Source organism: Notolepis coatsorum (genome assembly GCF_963971535.1).
Source record: "Notolepis coatsorum genome assembly, chromosome: 9".
Classification (NCBI taxonomy): Eukaryota; Metazoa; Chordata; class Actinopteri; order Aulopiformes; family Paralepididae; genus Notolepis; species Notolepis coatsorum.
Window position 1 is genome coordinate 107,752,963 of NC_140173.1, and position 14,842 is coordinate 107,767,804.

Consider the following 14,842-nt stretch of genomic DNA (forward strand, 5'->3'; position numbering starts at 1 on the left):
GAAATAGCCCATTATAATTATTTTCAAAGGCATATGAATTGGGGCTCAGGTCAGGACAATGCACATTCTGCCCACAGTGAGTGCAGTGCAGTAAACTACCCCCCAAATTGAGGGGCCCGCACTTGCGGGCTGTGCTCCCCGCCTCTCGCCGAGATTTTGAAAGCAGAGAGAGCATTTTTACTCCCAAGTATCCCCGTTGAGCGGGGCTGTTGTGCCATAAGCACAGGACTAATGCTAAACAGTGGATAACTCCGCCAACCCGGCGGACAAGACATTGTTAATCAGACACGCCCGCGCTGCGGTTGGCTGCGCTGTTGCAGTGAAGGGCTGGTGGATTCGAGGGCTCATTTGTTTTTTTTCATCGTGCAGTCGGGCTCCGTGTTGTGTTGGAAGGCTACTCGGCGGCGAAGTTCCTTGCGTTTTTTTCAATAGGTAAGTTTTGCCACATTGCTACAGAAATGTAGGGCGATGTGAGTCTATAAATAATAATATATGTATTCTTGAGGCATGCTGCTGGACTGTTATGGAATAGACCACGGGCTGCTGCTGCTGCATTGTGTCCACTGTCCAGTGAGAAGCATCTGCGACTGTTAGCCAAGATGTTCGGAACGGGTCTCCCTCTTTTCATTGACATTCGGGGTGCTTTGGGTGTTTTGCAGGCCTGCCAATGAAAAACATAAATGTTGCATACTTACTACCTATTCCATGCACACGGGAGGAGAAGGGCTCTCTCGTTCTTCATTGGCAGGCCTGCGAAATACCCAAAGCATCCCATGCTGTTGAACTTGTGTTTGTTTGGTCAATCAGATTTAGCGGACTAGCCTAGTGGATTTGACTCTGTTTATATATAGCGTTCATAGAATTGTAATAATAGGCTACAGATGGGCTGAATCGGAGTTTGCGGTTATGTGTTTGAACTAACCAAACCGGGGATTCTAAAAGGATGTTTTTTTTGTACCTCAATGTGAGGATGGCGATGCTGGAGCTGATTGAAGTGATGCAGCAGCAGCAGGCGTGGTCCGCTAACTCGGATCGCCTGGCTGTAAATCAAAACAATGGTTAATTGCAACAACAGCTCAAAGCTGGAATGTAAAATTCCAATTAGGATAATTATGCGGCATGCTGTTGTTTTTGGCGCCTTTCTGAGCGCACGAAGGGATGCAAATCGTTTAACCTACTATAACTCAATTGTGTAATCGGATAGTTTGTGCGCTGTGCTCCCCTGCTCCCCCTACCCGATGCCCCCCCACCACCCCCATTTGTTAAGTCCCAACCCTTCTTTGGTGTTGCAGCAACTTGAAAACATTTTGCGCCGTCATGTCAATTGAGGACCGACCGAGCCCCAATAAAACATCACACTTCGAAGTTACTTGGAAGTGTCGTTGTGTTGGAAGTGTTCTGTGGTTTTATCTTCTACCACCCAAACCACACAATGTGATCCATAAAATAAGTTTGACTCAAAAGGAGAGCGGTAGGATCTTTTATTTTTGCCTTTTTCCAATGACCTTTGATGAAACAGATTACAGCCTCTGTCCTCTGTATTCTTCTTGGAAAGTTTTTATTGAAACCTATTGATTGAGCTGTACATTTACACAATAATATGTAGCTAAATAAAAATGTTGGGGTGGAGTTTTGTCTGTAGATTTGAGCCATAACTCATTGCGCTGCAGCAGCAGCATCTTAGCAGACTAACCCATCCTGCATTCATTCTAGAATTGGCCTATAAGAAGAGGATGGGTCAGGCTGCCTTTCTATATTCATAATTCTTCTCTAATTGTAATGAGTAGATCACACAATTTTTCCAAGTCTTTTGTCCAAAATAGCCAGTGATGCAGTGGTGATTTCACGGTGTTTTAATATAAATATTCCCTCGCAGGCGCACAGAACAGCTCCGACCAGCATTATGATTAGAATGATTATTATGCATAAATAGTAGGAAACATGTTTGTATAGGAAATTACTAGTTTTTGTTTAGTTTTTGTAAATATTGCCTTGAAATAGAGAAGCTGAAAAAGGTAGCAGGATATAGCATTCAATATATAAAGAAATTATATTGTCAACAGATATGGTTGAAAAACAAACAATGTTTTAAATGTAATTGTAGATACAATATTGTAGTTACAATTTCTTTAATTGAATTAACTTAAACTAGAAAAGTAAAAACAAACTACATTAACAATGTAACTTACAGTTTACAGAAGGACAGTTTCCTTCTGAAGCACAACTTAAGAAATGTCTCATCCTTCCACGCGGGACCATTTGTCACATAGTGAGAGGTTCCACAGCTCAAGCAAACCCCCACCAATTGGTACAGGGCTTGTATTTTGGTTTTGCTCTTCTCATTCTTTGTTATGCTATTGTTATGCAAAGACATATGCCAGGTGAGTACCGATACTTGGCGCACGGCACGTAGAGTAAAAGTTGTGAACGCATTTTTGTGTGCACGCATGCGCGCGCTTCTGCTCAGAAAAGTGGTGGAACGCCGTGGTACCGCGTGGCATGAGCACTGCACCCCTGAAAATGGCAATATGCTGCATAAAGCAGCCACCCTTCAGACCTATAGTCTAAGCTTGTAATGCACACAGAAATGGACATTTTACTGTCCCACTAGTTCCTGGTTATTGTTTTCAGTCACGGCTAGTATGGTGCAATTGACCTCACTTCGAATGTGAATAATGGGGCTGGTATAAAAACGGTATCAAGACTGCATTCATTCTAGAATTGGCCTATAAGAAGAGGATGGGTCAGTACGTGGCATCATAGAGAAGTGTTCGAAAATGTCTTCCCAGTTACCACTGGGAGACTAATCGCATTGTAAGAAGTAGCGTTGTCTCCCAGTGCTGAATAACTTCTGTGAGAACTTTGGTGCTGTGACACCATCCTCGTGGTATAGGCCTAAGGCTAGCATTCAACTAGACAATAGTGGTCAAAGTTCCATCCCTATAGCATACACATCGCTAGCTCTATCCGGTCAGCCAGTTCTATCTGGTCAGCCAGTTCAATCTGATCAGCTAGTTGATTAGCAGCGGCAGCTTTATCCATGGATGATTCATTCATAATATGATGTTTCACGCCGACCAATATGGCACAATGCCACAGCCCATGTCAAATAATCACATTCTTTGATTGCAATCACTTGTCTTGTGTCTGTCGACCAAGATGTCTGCGATCAAATACTATGGATAGTGTAGCTGTAATCAACCTCTTTCTCTCTCTCTCTCTCTGTTGCTCTCGGTCCATCTCCATCCACCTCTCATCTTGTTGCTGAGCTTGTAAACAGATCTCTGTGTGTCTCCATGGTAATTAGCGGTGTTGACTAATTTCCCCCCCGGGGAGTGTGTATGAGGGGGAGAGAGAGATGGTTGGTTGGTTGTTTGATGGCTTGTGTAGAAGGCTTATAAGAATGTTCATTGTGCTACAGGTGGAGAGAGTGGATGTGATGACAGAGTAGAATGGAGGGAGGGAGAGGGGGAGATGGAGAAAGAGAGAAGAAAACAAGCCATTCAGACAGAAGGCCAGCCAGACAGGAGTCACAGGACAGGACATAGCTGTGGATGATTGAGAGTCACATGGGGACAGTTGACAGTAAAGGTGTTGGCAGGTGCCGTAAGCTACCGCAGGGTGCCGTTACACAGGCGGAGCAAACGGATCGGTCATGAGGTCTGGTTTGGTAAGCAGATGGAATGACTGAACAGGTGAGTAGCACAGCTGACAGCCAAGCAGACGGGGACCAGTCAGGTGATGTGTATTCTTAGGAATGAGGCCAGCCAGCCCGCAGCAGAAAACCTGCTCTCCTCCTCACCTCCTCGTTTCCTGAAACCTTCTCCTCCTCTCCGTTTCCCCACCGACGCATTTCTCTGCCGCCCTCAGAATGAGCTCTTCGCTGCTTTTTTACGATCGGCCATTAGGCAAGACTTGTGGTTTTGTGATTATGCACTGTATTGAATATCTATGGGGGGGGGGGGGGGGGGGGGGGGGGGGTTGAGAGTGAGGGGTACTGAGAAAGTGATGCCTAAAATGAGATGGGTGGAGGGGAATAGGAAGGGTACAGTGTCTGGTTAGATCATTAGGAGGCAGAAAGTGGGTTGAGTCTCCACAGGGAGGTGGAGGAGGAGGAGGTATGAGAGAAGGGACTGAACGAGGGAGGAGAGGTCAGATGGAAGCCAGGACAGAGTGTGGGAGGGGAGGTAAAGAAAAAATGTGAGGGGAGGTAGAGAGACTGTATGGGAGAGTACTAGTGTTGAGAGTAACGTCACAATACTGGAATTTCTAACTTTGATACCTTTGATTACCTTTAAAAATATTGATATTCTATATTTTCGTTCCCACAGGGACATTTCTTTTTTTAATTATTGATATTATTTTAATTTTTTATATATTGTATTGCCCAGCCCTACGGCAGAATGAGTATTAACAATAATTCAAACTTTAGTGTGTGACTCATCATGGATCAGTCTGTACTGTCCAGCGTGTGGGATCATCATGGATCAGTCTGTGTCCAGCGTGTGGGATCATCAGTCTGTGTCCAGCGTGTGGGATCATCATGGATCAGTCTGTGTCCAGTGTGTGGGATCATCATGGATCAGTCTGTGTCCAGTGTGTGGGATCATCATGGATCAGTCTGTGTCCAGCGTGTGGGATCATCATGGATCAGTCTGTGTCCAGCGTGTGGGATCATCAGTCTGTGTCCAGCGTGTGGGATCATCATGGATCAGTCTGTGTCCAGCGTGTGACTCATCCTGGATCAGTCTGGCAGTGTGTGACTCATCGTAGGGCTGGGCGATATATCGAGTATACTCGAAGTATCGCGACTTGTTCTACATGAGATGTAGTAAATTACTATATCGTGAACATCGAGTATATGTTGTCGCGGCTGAGATGAGACTTGCTTTAGCGCAGAGCTTTCCTCATTTCATTATAGACACAGACCAGCGCGGACCTCCAATGACATGCAATTGTAATTTCATTACACAGACCAGCGCGGACCTTCAATGACATGCAATTTAATTGACGCGAGCAATGGGCTAACGTTAGCTGCTAACTAAGTTATCCCATAACTAGGCTAAGCTAACTACCGTTAGCCACTAACCCTGGAAACCCTCAAAGCAGACTCCACGACACCAGTTCCATTCGTGAGGAAAGGGGGTGGGTTATATTGACGAGGCTTGACAACGGAGGTTCAAAGATAACTTATTAGTTATTCGTTTCTTTATATCGGGCATCCAGTTTCCATCTCCGTGTGTTCAACTAGAGCCATATGAAATCCGTAAAAAAAAATTCCAATTTTTTTTCTTCCAAATTCCGTTTTTAATATTTCAGAATTCTGTATTTTGCTTTGTACGCTCATTTTACCATCAGAAATAGTGTCTAATAAGTGGGAATGAATAAATGTCCACAATCTAATAAGATATAACAGTCCATTTAATGTTTTTAAGTGCTGCAACTCGGAAATACAGTTCAATTTTACACTATTTTTCAAATAATATTGTGACAAAATAAAAATACACTTCAAGTGTAAACAAACAATAGATACAGCTAGCTACTACTGACATTATCACAATGTAAGTAGCCTAGCTATATCTATTCTATTGTGATGAAATATAGTAATGCATAATTTAGGTACCTTTAGTGGACAGGACGGTGTGTACTGACAATCATTTGCATTAAACAAATAGATGGGTGCACTCAGGGAGTGAAATTAAAGCCCGCCAAGCGCCATTTGCGGGCAGATTTTACCTTTGGCGGGTGGGACTGAGAGGTCTGTCCGCCATGTGGCGGCCAACGAAATAGTCATGTGAAAACCGATCGAATAACATGATCCAATTCTTAGCGGAGTTCTCACTCGCTGTCTCAAGCACACAGACATGCAACACGCTGCTCCTCCCTCCTCCAGCCCCTCCCAACCCCATGTAAACAGAGAGGCTAGAGTCGGGCCGGGCAGTCTGCTGACCAGGGTTTCCGTTAGAAAAAATTGTTGCCGGTCTCCGTGACCTGCAAGATTTCAATCTACCGGACAAATGAGATTAATTCCGGTCTTAGTTTATTGAGCTTTAAAACAATTGATGGGCAGGCTATATAAAGAATGTCATCCTCAAGGCATGTAGATTTATAATATTATTACTTAAAACTAGGCTACTTTTGCGTATACAGTCATTAATATATTCCAAATAAAATAAGTCCCTCGATACTCCGTGCTGCTGCTGACTTGAAATAAAATAGACCGCGTATGTGGGCAGTCGGTCCGACACTAAACAGCAGTCTGTTATAATCACATTTTTATGAGCTAACGAATTCCGTTATATTGGACATTTGTATTAATTATATCAAGCGAAGAACTGAGAAAGCAGAGAGACGGCAACATTATCGTGGTTTGCGTGACGACTCTCTCCACCTCGCAACGACTTATTTGCAAAGAGTATGGCGCTGCAGAGCAGCTGATTCAGCCGTTATTGGCTCTTTTCTGGGAACCGCACAGCAGCGCCCCCCACCCAACATTGGCTGAAAATGGCTGAATTGGAGTACTGCTGGAATACTGCATTGTGCTGCTGCTGCTCCGGCTCTGCAGCTTCACAAAAGTTCGCACACCCAGCACTAAGCTCTCGCTGACAACGTCGTTGTCATTATTAGAAGCAACGAGGAAACAAATGTAATGATCGTTTCGTTCATCGCATAGGCTATTTAATTTTAGCCTATTTTAATACAATTCAAATAATCAAATTGTGCTTAGACTCAGGGAATTATTTTCACCGGACATTAAGACCGGAGAGATTAAATATGTCGGACTTTAACAGATTTTGCCGGTCAAATACCGGTAATTACCGGCTAACGGAAACGCTGCTGCTGACTGCTCTAACGTTAGCTACCGTTATAAAATGACCCAGTCAACTATTCACTTTTAGTTTAATACTGAGGCATTGTCCGTTATCTAGCCGGCTAGCTACTAACAATGCTCCAGCAAGTCTAGTAGTGCATAATACCTCCGTTGGATAGGTAGCTACCTAATACACGTTAGCTCCAGTAGGGTCCAGCTGCAGCGCCGGAGAATCCTTGCTGTAGCTGGAGGCTACTCGAGTATACACGCAGACAGTGGAGCTGTTTGCAGATAGCGAGCATTTTGACTTGTTGCGTGGTGGCGATAACGTTAGCTACCGTTACAAAATGACCCAGTCAACTATTCACTTAGTTTAATACATGAGGCATTGTGTAACGTTATCCAGCCGGATAGCTACGGATAGCTCCCGACATTTTATGCTCCAGCAATAGTCCAGTGCATAATACCTCCGTTGGCTAGGTAGCTAAGCTCACTAGTCACTACGAAATGTCGCAGTAAACTAAATGGTTCACTGAGGCGTTGTCCCAACGCCATCCAGCAGTAGCTACAGAAAGCTCCTGACATCAATGTCCTACAACAACATGCGTATTCGAGTCCCTGGCTTACATCGCTGCTGAATAGGGTCCAGCTGTAGCTCAGGAGAATCCTTTTGCATGCTGAATGTAGCGTTTAGGGCCCAGCTGCAGCGCCGGAGAATCCTTGCTGGAGCTGGAGGCCACTCGAGTATACACACAGACAGTGGAGCTGTTTGCAGACAGCGAGGTGGCCATGTCTCGCAGATAACACAATCACAAGTATGATTATATAATATATATATTTTATTAAAAAAAAATCTTTTTATATAAAATAATAATAATCTTTTTTTTATCAAAAAAAAGTTGGCAGGTAAGAAATATGCTTCCCATCTACCCGCCACTGGCCGGTGAGTCAAAAAGTTAATTTCGCTCCCTGGGTGCACCAGATTTAGCAAGAAGCTATCATTTCTAGTCCTGTGTACTTTATGTACTGCAACGTTACATAGCTATTTCATCACAATAGTGTCAGTGATTAGCCTCGCCCTCTAGCTGTATCTATTGTGATCACCAGGGATCATCGTTAGAGAGCTGGCGTGTATGGGGCTGCGGTACTGCAGATATACCCTACTCTGTTTTGAAGCTAGTGTTGTCACGATACTGGAATTTCGACTTCGATACGATACCTTGAAAAGTATCTATCGATATTTTCGATACCAAAAAAAATATAAATAAAAAAAATATATATATATATATATTTTTTTTAACAAATTTAGCTTTTGTTGCTGGTTGATTCTCCTCAGCTTCTCTCTGGTACTATAAGATAAGATAAATATAACACTTTTAAAACCCTTTGTTTATCTTTAGATCACACATTTAAAAATAACTTTATCTCACTTCAATCATTTTTATTGCAGAACATGGTATTTTCTCAAGCAGACAGATGTAAACACTGTAATCTGTGTTGCATGTACCTGACAAACTGAACTGTCATATTCCGACTTAACTGAATGCACGTGTGTGTGTGGACTACTGTACTATTACAGGTATTGAAATGAACAATGCAACTTCCTTAATTTTATTTTATGAACAATTAAATATCGATATTTTGGGAAATGAATATCGAAACCGTTTTAAATATTCAGAATCTGTATGTATCGATTTTTCGATATTTTTTACAACACTATTTGAAGCACAGTGTTTTTCCGTGTTCCTGACATGGCTTTTGGAGAGTGATCTTCGCACGTGTTTTGCGAGTCCAGTCCACGGCATGTTGACAGAATTTGCAAAACACCTTATCGCCGGTCATATACAAGTCATTAGGATACTGCGCTGCTCTGAATTTAGGGCTTGGTGTGGAATTTCTTCCGACGTTAACGTTAACACAGAAGCAGCTAGATGCTTGGAAATTGCTGCGTGTTGTGTGTAACACGCTGTAGCGTCCCCGGTAGTGATGCACGATATATGGGCCGCCGATATAATATCGGCCGATATGGCCGTTTTTTTTACACATCGGTATCGGTCCGATATTAAAAAAATAAATAAAATAAAAACATTTTTTTTTACCTTTTTTTTCTTCTTTTTACATGTTTTGGCCTTAAATAGTTTCAAAATATCAGTCATTTCTGAAAATAAGTTACAAAAGTAAAAAGAATATGCGTTTTGGAAAATAGCTCTTTATTTGATTATCATAAAAAAGTGTTTTCTATACAGAGATATCGACATCAGTAAATATCGGTATCGGCCAGAACAGCAATATTAATATCGGTTATCGGTATCGGCCACAATTTTCACATCGGTGCATCACTAGTCCCCGGTCATGTTCGCGTTGCACCAAACGTTCCATGTTCTCCCGAACACGGAATTTCAGTCCAGATTAGGGCAAATTCTGCAATATTCCACGTTTACAATTTATTCCATTTTTATTGCTCAATTCCGCGACTCCGTCCGCGATTCCGTGAACGCGGATTTCATATGGCTCTAGTTCAACTGTTCATGTGTTGACGTTCGAGTGTGACATCATCGCCTACAGCAGCCTAGACGCTCAAAACGCAAACCTAAAACAAAACCCGGGGCTCTCTCTCGCAGTGTGTAACTCATCATAGACTAGACGCTCAAAACGCAAACCTAAAACAAAACCCTGGCTCTCTCTCGCAGTGTGTAACTCATCATTGATCAGTCGGTCAGTTTGTTTCTTCTTCAGCTGTCGGAACATCTTTGGTGACCTGCTGAAAGCACACACTGTCTTTTTCAACCTCTGCAGTGCTCCAGACACATGGTCTATATCCACTCCAGGCACCTGTTAATGGCAGGTGCAGGTTGTGTCCAAAGCAGGGGACCCATGTGAAGGCCTGCTCAAATGCTTTCTTGTTTGCTGAGGCATTATTAGTAGTGATACCAGACATATTTGACATGTCCAGCTTCCATGTTTCATGGACTATCCCCTCCGATGCCTACCCCAAGCTGTCCCCTGTTGCGGAGTTACTGCCATGCATGTGGATTATGTCCCTGCTGGTCCATAGTTCAGTGGTGCATGAAAGGAAGAGTTCCCCCACAAGATTATTCATGATTATATATTTAGTTTCATTGTATAGGGCAGGGATTTCAGTGTACATGAAATAATTCCATGAAGGAAGGTCATAACTGTTATTTAAGTCTGAACCCAGGTTGAACCCAGGTTTCTCAACAGTACAGCTTCCCTTTGGTATAATAAGACAACATATAACGTTAAATGTTTAGAAACATTTGTTTCTTTCCTTTTGATTAGGCCTTCAAAGATAACTAAATTAACTATAATACTATTAGATAATAGTACTGTGCACTGTGTGTTAAGCACGACAGCATCTAAGTTAATTTACTTCTGATTATAGTCAAAGTTTTTTCCATCAACTGAAACTCTGCTGTCTAATTCCTCAGGCCTAACGTCAGCTTAGCTTTCCTCAGGCTAATGTTAGTTTAGTTTTCCTCAGGCCTGATGACGTTAGCTTAGCTTTCCTCAGGCTTGATAACGTTAGCTTAGCTTTCACCAGTCACAAATAACGTTAGCTTAGCTCTCCTCAGGCCTGATAACGTTAGCTTAGCTTTTACCAGTCAGAATAACATTAGCTTAGCTTTCCTCAGACCTGATAACGTTAAAAAATTACAAATGGCTGTTGGGCCAACAACGGGACAATACAACAGTTTACTGGACCATCTTGTTTAATGCTTCAGTGATGTTGAAATGGGAGCTGTCACCAACCTCTTGAAATTATTTTATAGAGGTCAGCATGTCAGTCCTTCAGTCTGTGCCGAGTGAGAGGAGTGTGAGAGGAGTAGGAGGCGGGGCTATGTGGGCACTGCAGCAGTATGTGTGTCAACTTGCTGAGAGAGCGACAGGTATCCATATTGCGGACAGTGAGTATTTAAACTGTTTCAAATATTCAGAATCGATATGTATCCAAAAATCTATTTTTGACCAGACTAGTATGGAGAGAGGTAGAGACTAGAGAGACAGTATGGAGGTAGATGGGTGGTATGGAGGGAGAGAGACAGTATGGAGGAGGTAGAGAGACTGTATCAGGGCTGTACGCTAAGCTTTTTACTAGGGGCACACTTGCCCCTAAATGAGAAATTTAGGGGCAAAAAATATTTTTTAGGGGCAAATTTTTAAATAACAATTTTACCATTATTTATATCGATTGTTTTTGATTTAAAAAATATATATATTATATAATCATACTTGTAGTTGTATTATCTGCGAGACATCGCCACCACGCAACAAGTCAAAATGCTCGCTATATGCAACCAGCTCCACTGTCTGTGTGTACTCGAGTAGCCTCCAGCTACGGCCAGGATTCTGCGGAGCTGCAGCTGGACCCTATACTGTAGCCTCCAGCTACGGCCAGGATTCTCCGGCGCTGCAGCTGGACCCTATTGACTATATTCAGCGTGCCCTCAGCTCGAATACGCATCGACTCAGTGTTATAAGACATTGATATCAGGAGCTATCTGAACTATTTAGTTTAATGGGACGTTTCATTTTGAACAGTTAGGGTTGGGTACCGTTCACATTTGAACCAGTACCTGGGGATCGATAATGGTATACGACGACAGGGCTTGAGACTAACACCGTCCCGTCGTCCCGGGGGAAATAAAATATGTATTTGGGATGAAGAAAAATCCTCCACGGGGCCGGGACACAGTCGGGACGAAGAGGATTTATTTTCCCCCACTTGGAAAATGTCAACTGCGCCGACTGTCAGTGCGCATATCACTGTCAAACGGTGCGTGTCTTCAGAGTGCTCGCTTTAGTTGACAGTGGCACGAGACCACTGCACGAGACCCGCGGAAATATCAGAATGTTTAATAGAATGTTTAATAAAAGTTCTCGTGGTTCCGGCCATCCTCTAGCCATCCTCTCAGTCAAGGGAGCACTCTCAGTCTCAAACATTCTCAAACATGCTGCACTATTTGAAGTGTATAACGTTAAACAGAGCAGAAGAAGATGGAATAACAGACACAGACTGACCAACAGGGAACTGCATCCAACCCTAGTACAAAGGCAGGGCCTAACAAAATTAATAGTTGGTTTCAGGTTGGTTGTCAGTTTGGCCATGGGTAGGTAGGGAATTTATTTTATTTAATTTTTTTATTTTATTCTTTCCCACGGCGACTATGGATAGGGAATTTCTTTATTTAATTAAAATGTTCACAACAACATGGATGCATGTACTCTGCCAGCATGTTTAATATCCATAATACTAAATGTTTGACTAAGATTTCTATGAAACTTTATTTAAAAAAAAAAAAAAAAAAAAAAAAAAAAAATTATATAATTTTTTCTAAAAACTCATAAAATATATTGGGTCGCACCTAAATCGGCAGGGTCGGTCGGCAACCTGAAACCAACTATTAATTTTGTTAGGCCCAGGTCTGCGGTGGTGGCTACTGCCACTGCTGGCTCAATGTTCTCGACGGTCACATTTTCATTCGACGGCTCACTAGGAGGTGGAACGCGTCGAAAATATGAAGCAATACTAACTTTACTTTTCTTCATAGGCATAGCTAAATCAGACAGTCAGCCAGTCTATCAGAGTGCTCAATCGATTTTCCCCACTCTCATACCTGAGTGCTCAGCTCGCGTGAGTGGCGTCATCACACGGCTTGGATAATTTAGGAGTGAAATGCGAATGCAAGGCTTGAAATCCCTACTCGCAAGCCCGCCCCCAAATATTATTTACCAATCGCAACGGCCAATTAAAGGGGCAATTTGCGACGAGCTCGTCGCACTGTACAGCCCTTTGTATGGAGGGAGATGGAGAGATGAGGGAAGAAGGATATCTGGGAGCTAATGGAGACAGGATGGTAAATGGTAAATGGGTGCTTTTTTATATAGCGTTTTTATCCAAAGCGTTTTACAATTTGTTACTCACATTTCTACCCATTCACTCACACATTCACACACAGACGGCGGAGGCAACCATGCAAGGTGCCAATCTGCTCATCGGGAGCAATTAGGGGTTAAGTGTCTTGCTCAAGGACACATCGACACGCTGCCCGGGAGGAGCGGGAATCGAACCGGGAACCTCCGGATTGCCAGACAACTGCTCTACCTCCTGAGCCACTGTCGCCCTACAGGAGGTAGTCGATACCATTTATCCATTGTTTTAATGTTGAATGAGGTATTTAGTTCTTGTTGATAGTGTTAGTGTTACAGTGGTGTTACAGTGGTGAAGGAGGGTATCAGGAGGAGTTATGTAGGGAGATGGATAGGGCTGACCTTCGAATTTTTCTTTGGAATTCGAAGCTTCGGGGCCGAGATTCGATTTTTTAATTCCAAGCTTCGAGATAAAAAAAATTAAAATGATTCCTTATTTAATTTTTTATGTTGTGAGACTTGTACAGCACTTTGTTCAACTTTGTCAGTGCTCTAAAGTTTAAACCTTTTAAAATCTTAGACAAACGAAACACTTTGCTTTCATGAAATATTGTAAGCCGTCATTTGAGGCTTTATAAAAGCAGCACAATGAACACAAATCTGTCAGTGCCGAGTCCGACCTCATCTTACATTTACATTTACATTTAGTCATTTAGCTGACGCTTTTATCCAAAGCGACTTACAAGTTCTGTACGACAAGCCATCAGGAAGGGCACAACTCTATCAGCTGAGCAACAATGTTCATCAAAGTGTTGAGTGCTACAGTGTAGGTTAGTTTATTAGGACAAGTGCATGACAGTACGGTTAGTTAGGGTTAGATTTTTTTTTTTTATCTTTTTTTTTTTTATCTTAAATAACAAACCGCATTGCTTGTTGTAATTAACAAAGAGAGGCAGAGCCATATTCGAATCCCATGCCCATCGAACGAAGCTTCGAAGTATTTAAGACGGCCCTAGAGATATCAGGGGAGTTATGTAGGGCGCTGGATGAGGAAGGAGGGTATCGGGAGTTATGTAGGGAGCTGGATGAGGAAGGAGGGTATCAGGGGAGTTATGTAGGGAGCTGGATGAGGAAGGAGGGTATCAGGGGAGTTATGTAGGGAGCTGGATGAGGAAGGAGGGTATCAGGGGAGTTATGTAGGGCTCTGGATGAGGAAGGAGGGTATCAGGGGAGTTATCAAGTCAAGTCAAGAGTTTTATTTGTCAAGTATACAATGAAATGCGGGTGGTCTTGGTCTTGCCCGCAACGATGTGCAATACAGTAATAACAACATATAATGGAATCCAATAAAACAACATTGTGCAATAAACAGTAACATAGTAGGGCATATCGGTATTTGTACATAAGTTATTTACAGAGCATGGAGGACATGCTAGGTCCTGTGGTAGTGCATACACTGTTAGCTACGGATGAGGCACTGGGTCTTTCTGTACATTGCTATTTTATATAATCTCCGGTTATACTATAATATTTTTAAAGTGACCTTTCCTTAGTGGTCATAAGTGTGGGCGTGTGCAGCATGAGTGTGTGCTTGCTCATGTTAAAGTGGCTGCTAGTGTGTGAGCATGTACAGTGTGTGTATCGTGTGTGTGCTTGAGTGTGGAGAGTTCAGTGTTCAAGGCTCTGATGGCCTGGGGGAAGAAGCTGAGCCGAAGCCTCTCTATCCTAGTAGCTGGGGTTCGCAGGCGTCTGCCTGACCTCAGCAGCATGAACAGGCTGTTGTTGGGGTGGTGTGGGTCTTTCATTATTCTGCAGGCTCTGGATTTGCACCTCTTGTTGTATAGAACCTGCAGGGGTGGTAGTGCAATACGGCGTGGTACGCTCGGCTGAGCACACCACTCTCTGTAGGGCCTTCTTGTCCTGTGCCGTGCTGTTTCCATACCAGGCAGTGATGTTTCCAGTCAAGAACTGTCTCTACAGCTCCTGAGTAGAAGGACTGGAGTATCTTCCCAGATAGTCTGAACTTCCTTAACTGTCTCAGGTGGTAGAGGCGCTGCTTCGCCTTTTTTTTACGACTGAGTCTATGTGTGTTGACCATGTCAGATCCTCTGAGATGTGGACCCCCAGGTACTTAAAGCTGCT

General features: G+C 43.1%; 1 protein-coding gene across 1 annotated transcript in view; it reads left to right on the top strand.

Annotated features, from left to right (window-relative positions):
* Window positions 1-362: 362 nt before the first annotated feature.
* sptbn1 (spectrin, beta, non-erythrocytic 1) overlaps window positions 363-14,842 on the top strand; it is a 265,257-nt gene continuing 250,777 nt past the window's right edge. The window contains exon 1 of the mRNA XM_084321135.1: window positions 363-432. The gene's annotated coding sequence lies outside the window, so the exon portion shown is untranslated. The remainder of the gene's footprint in view (window positions 433-14,842) is intronic.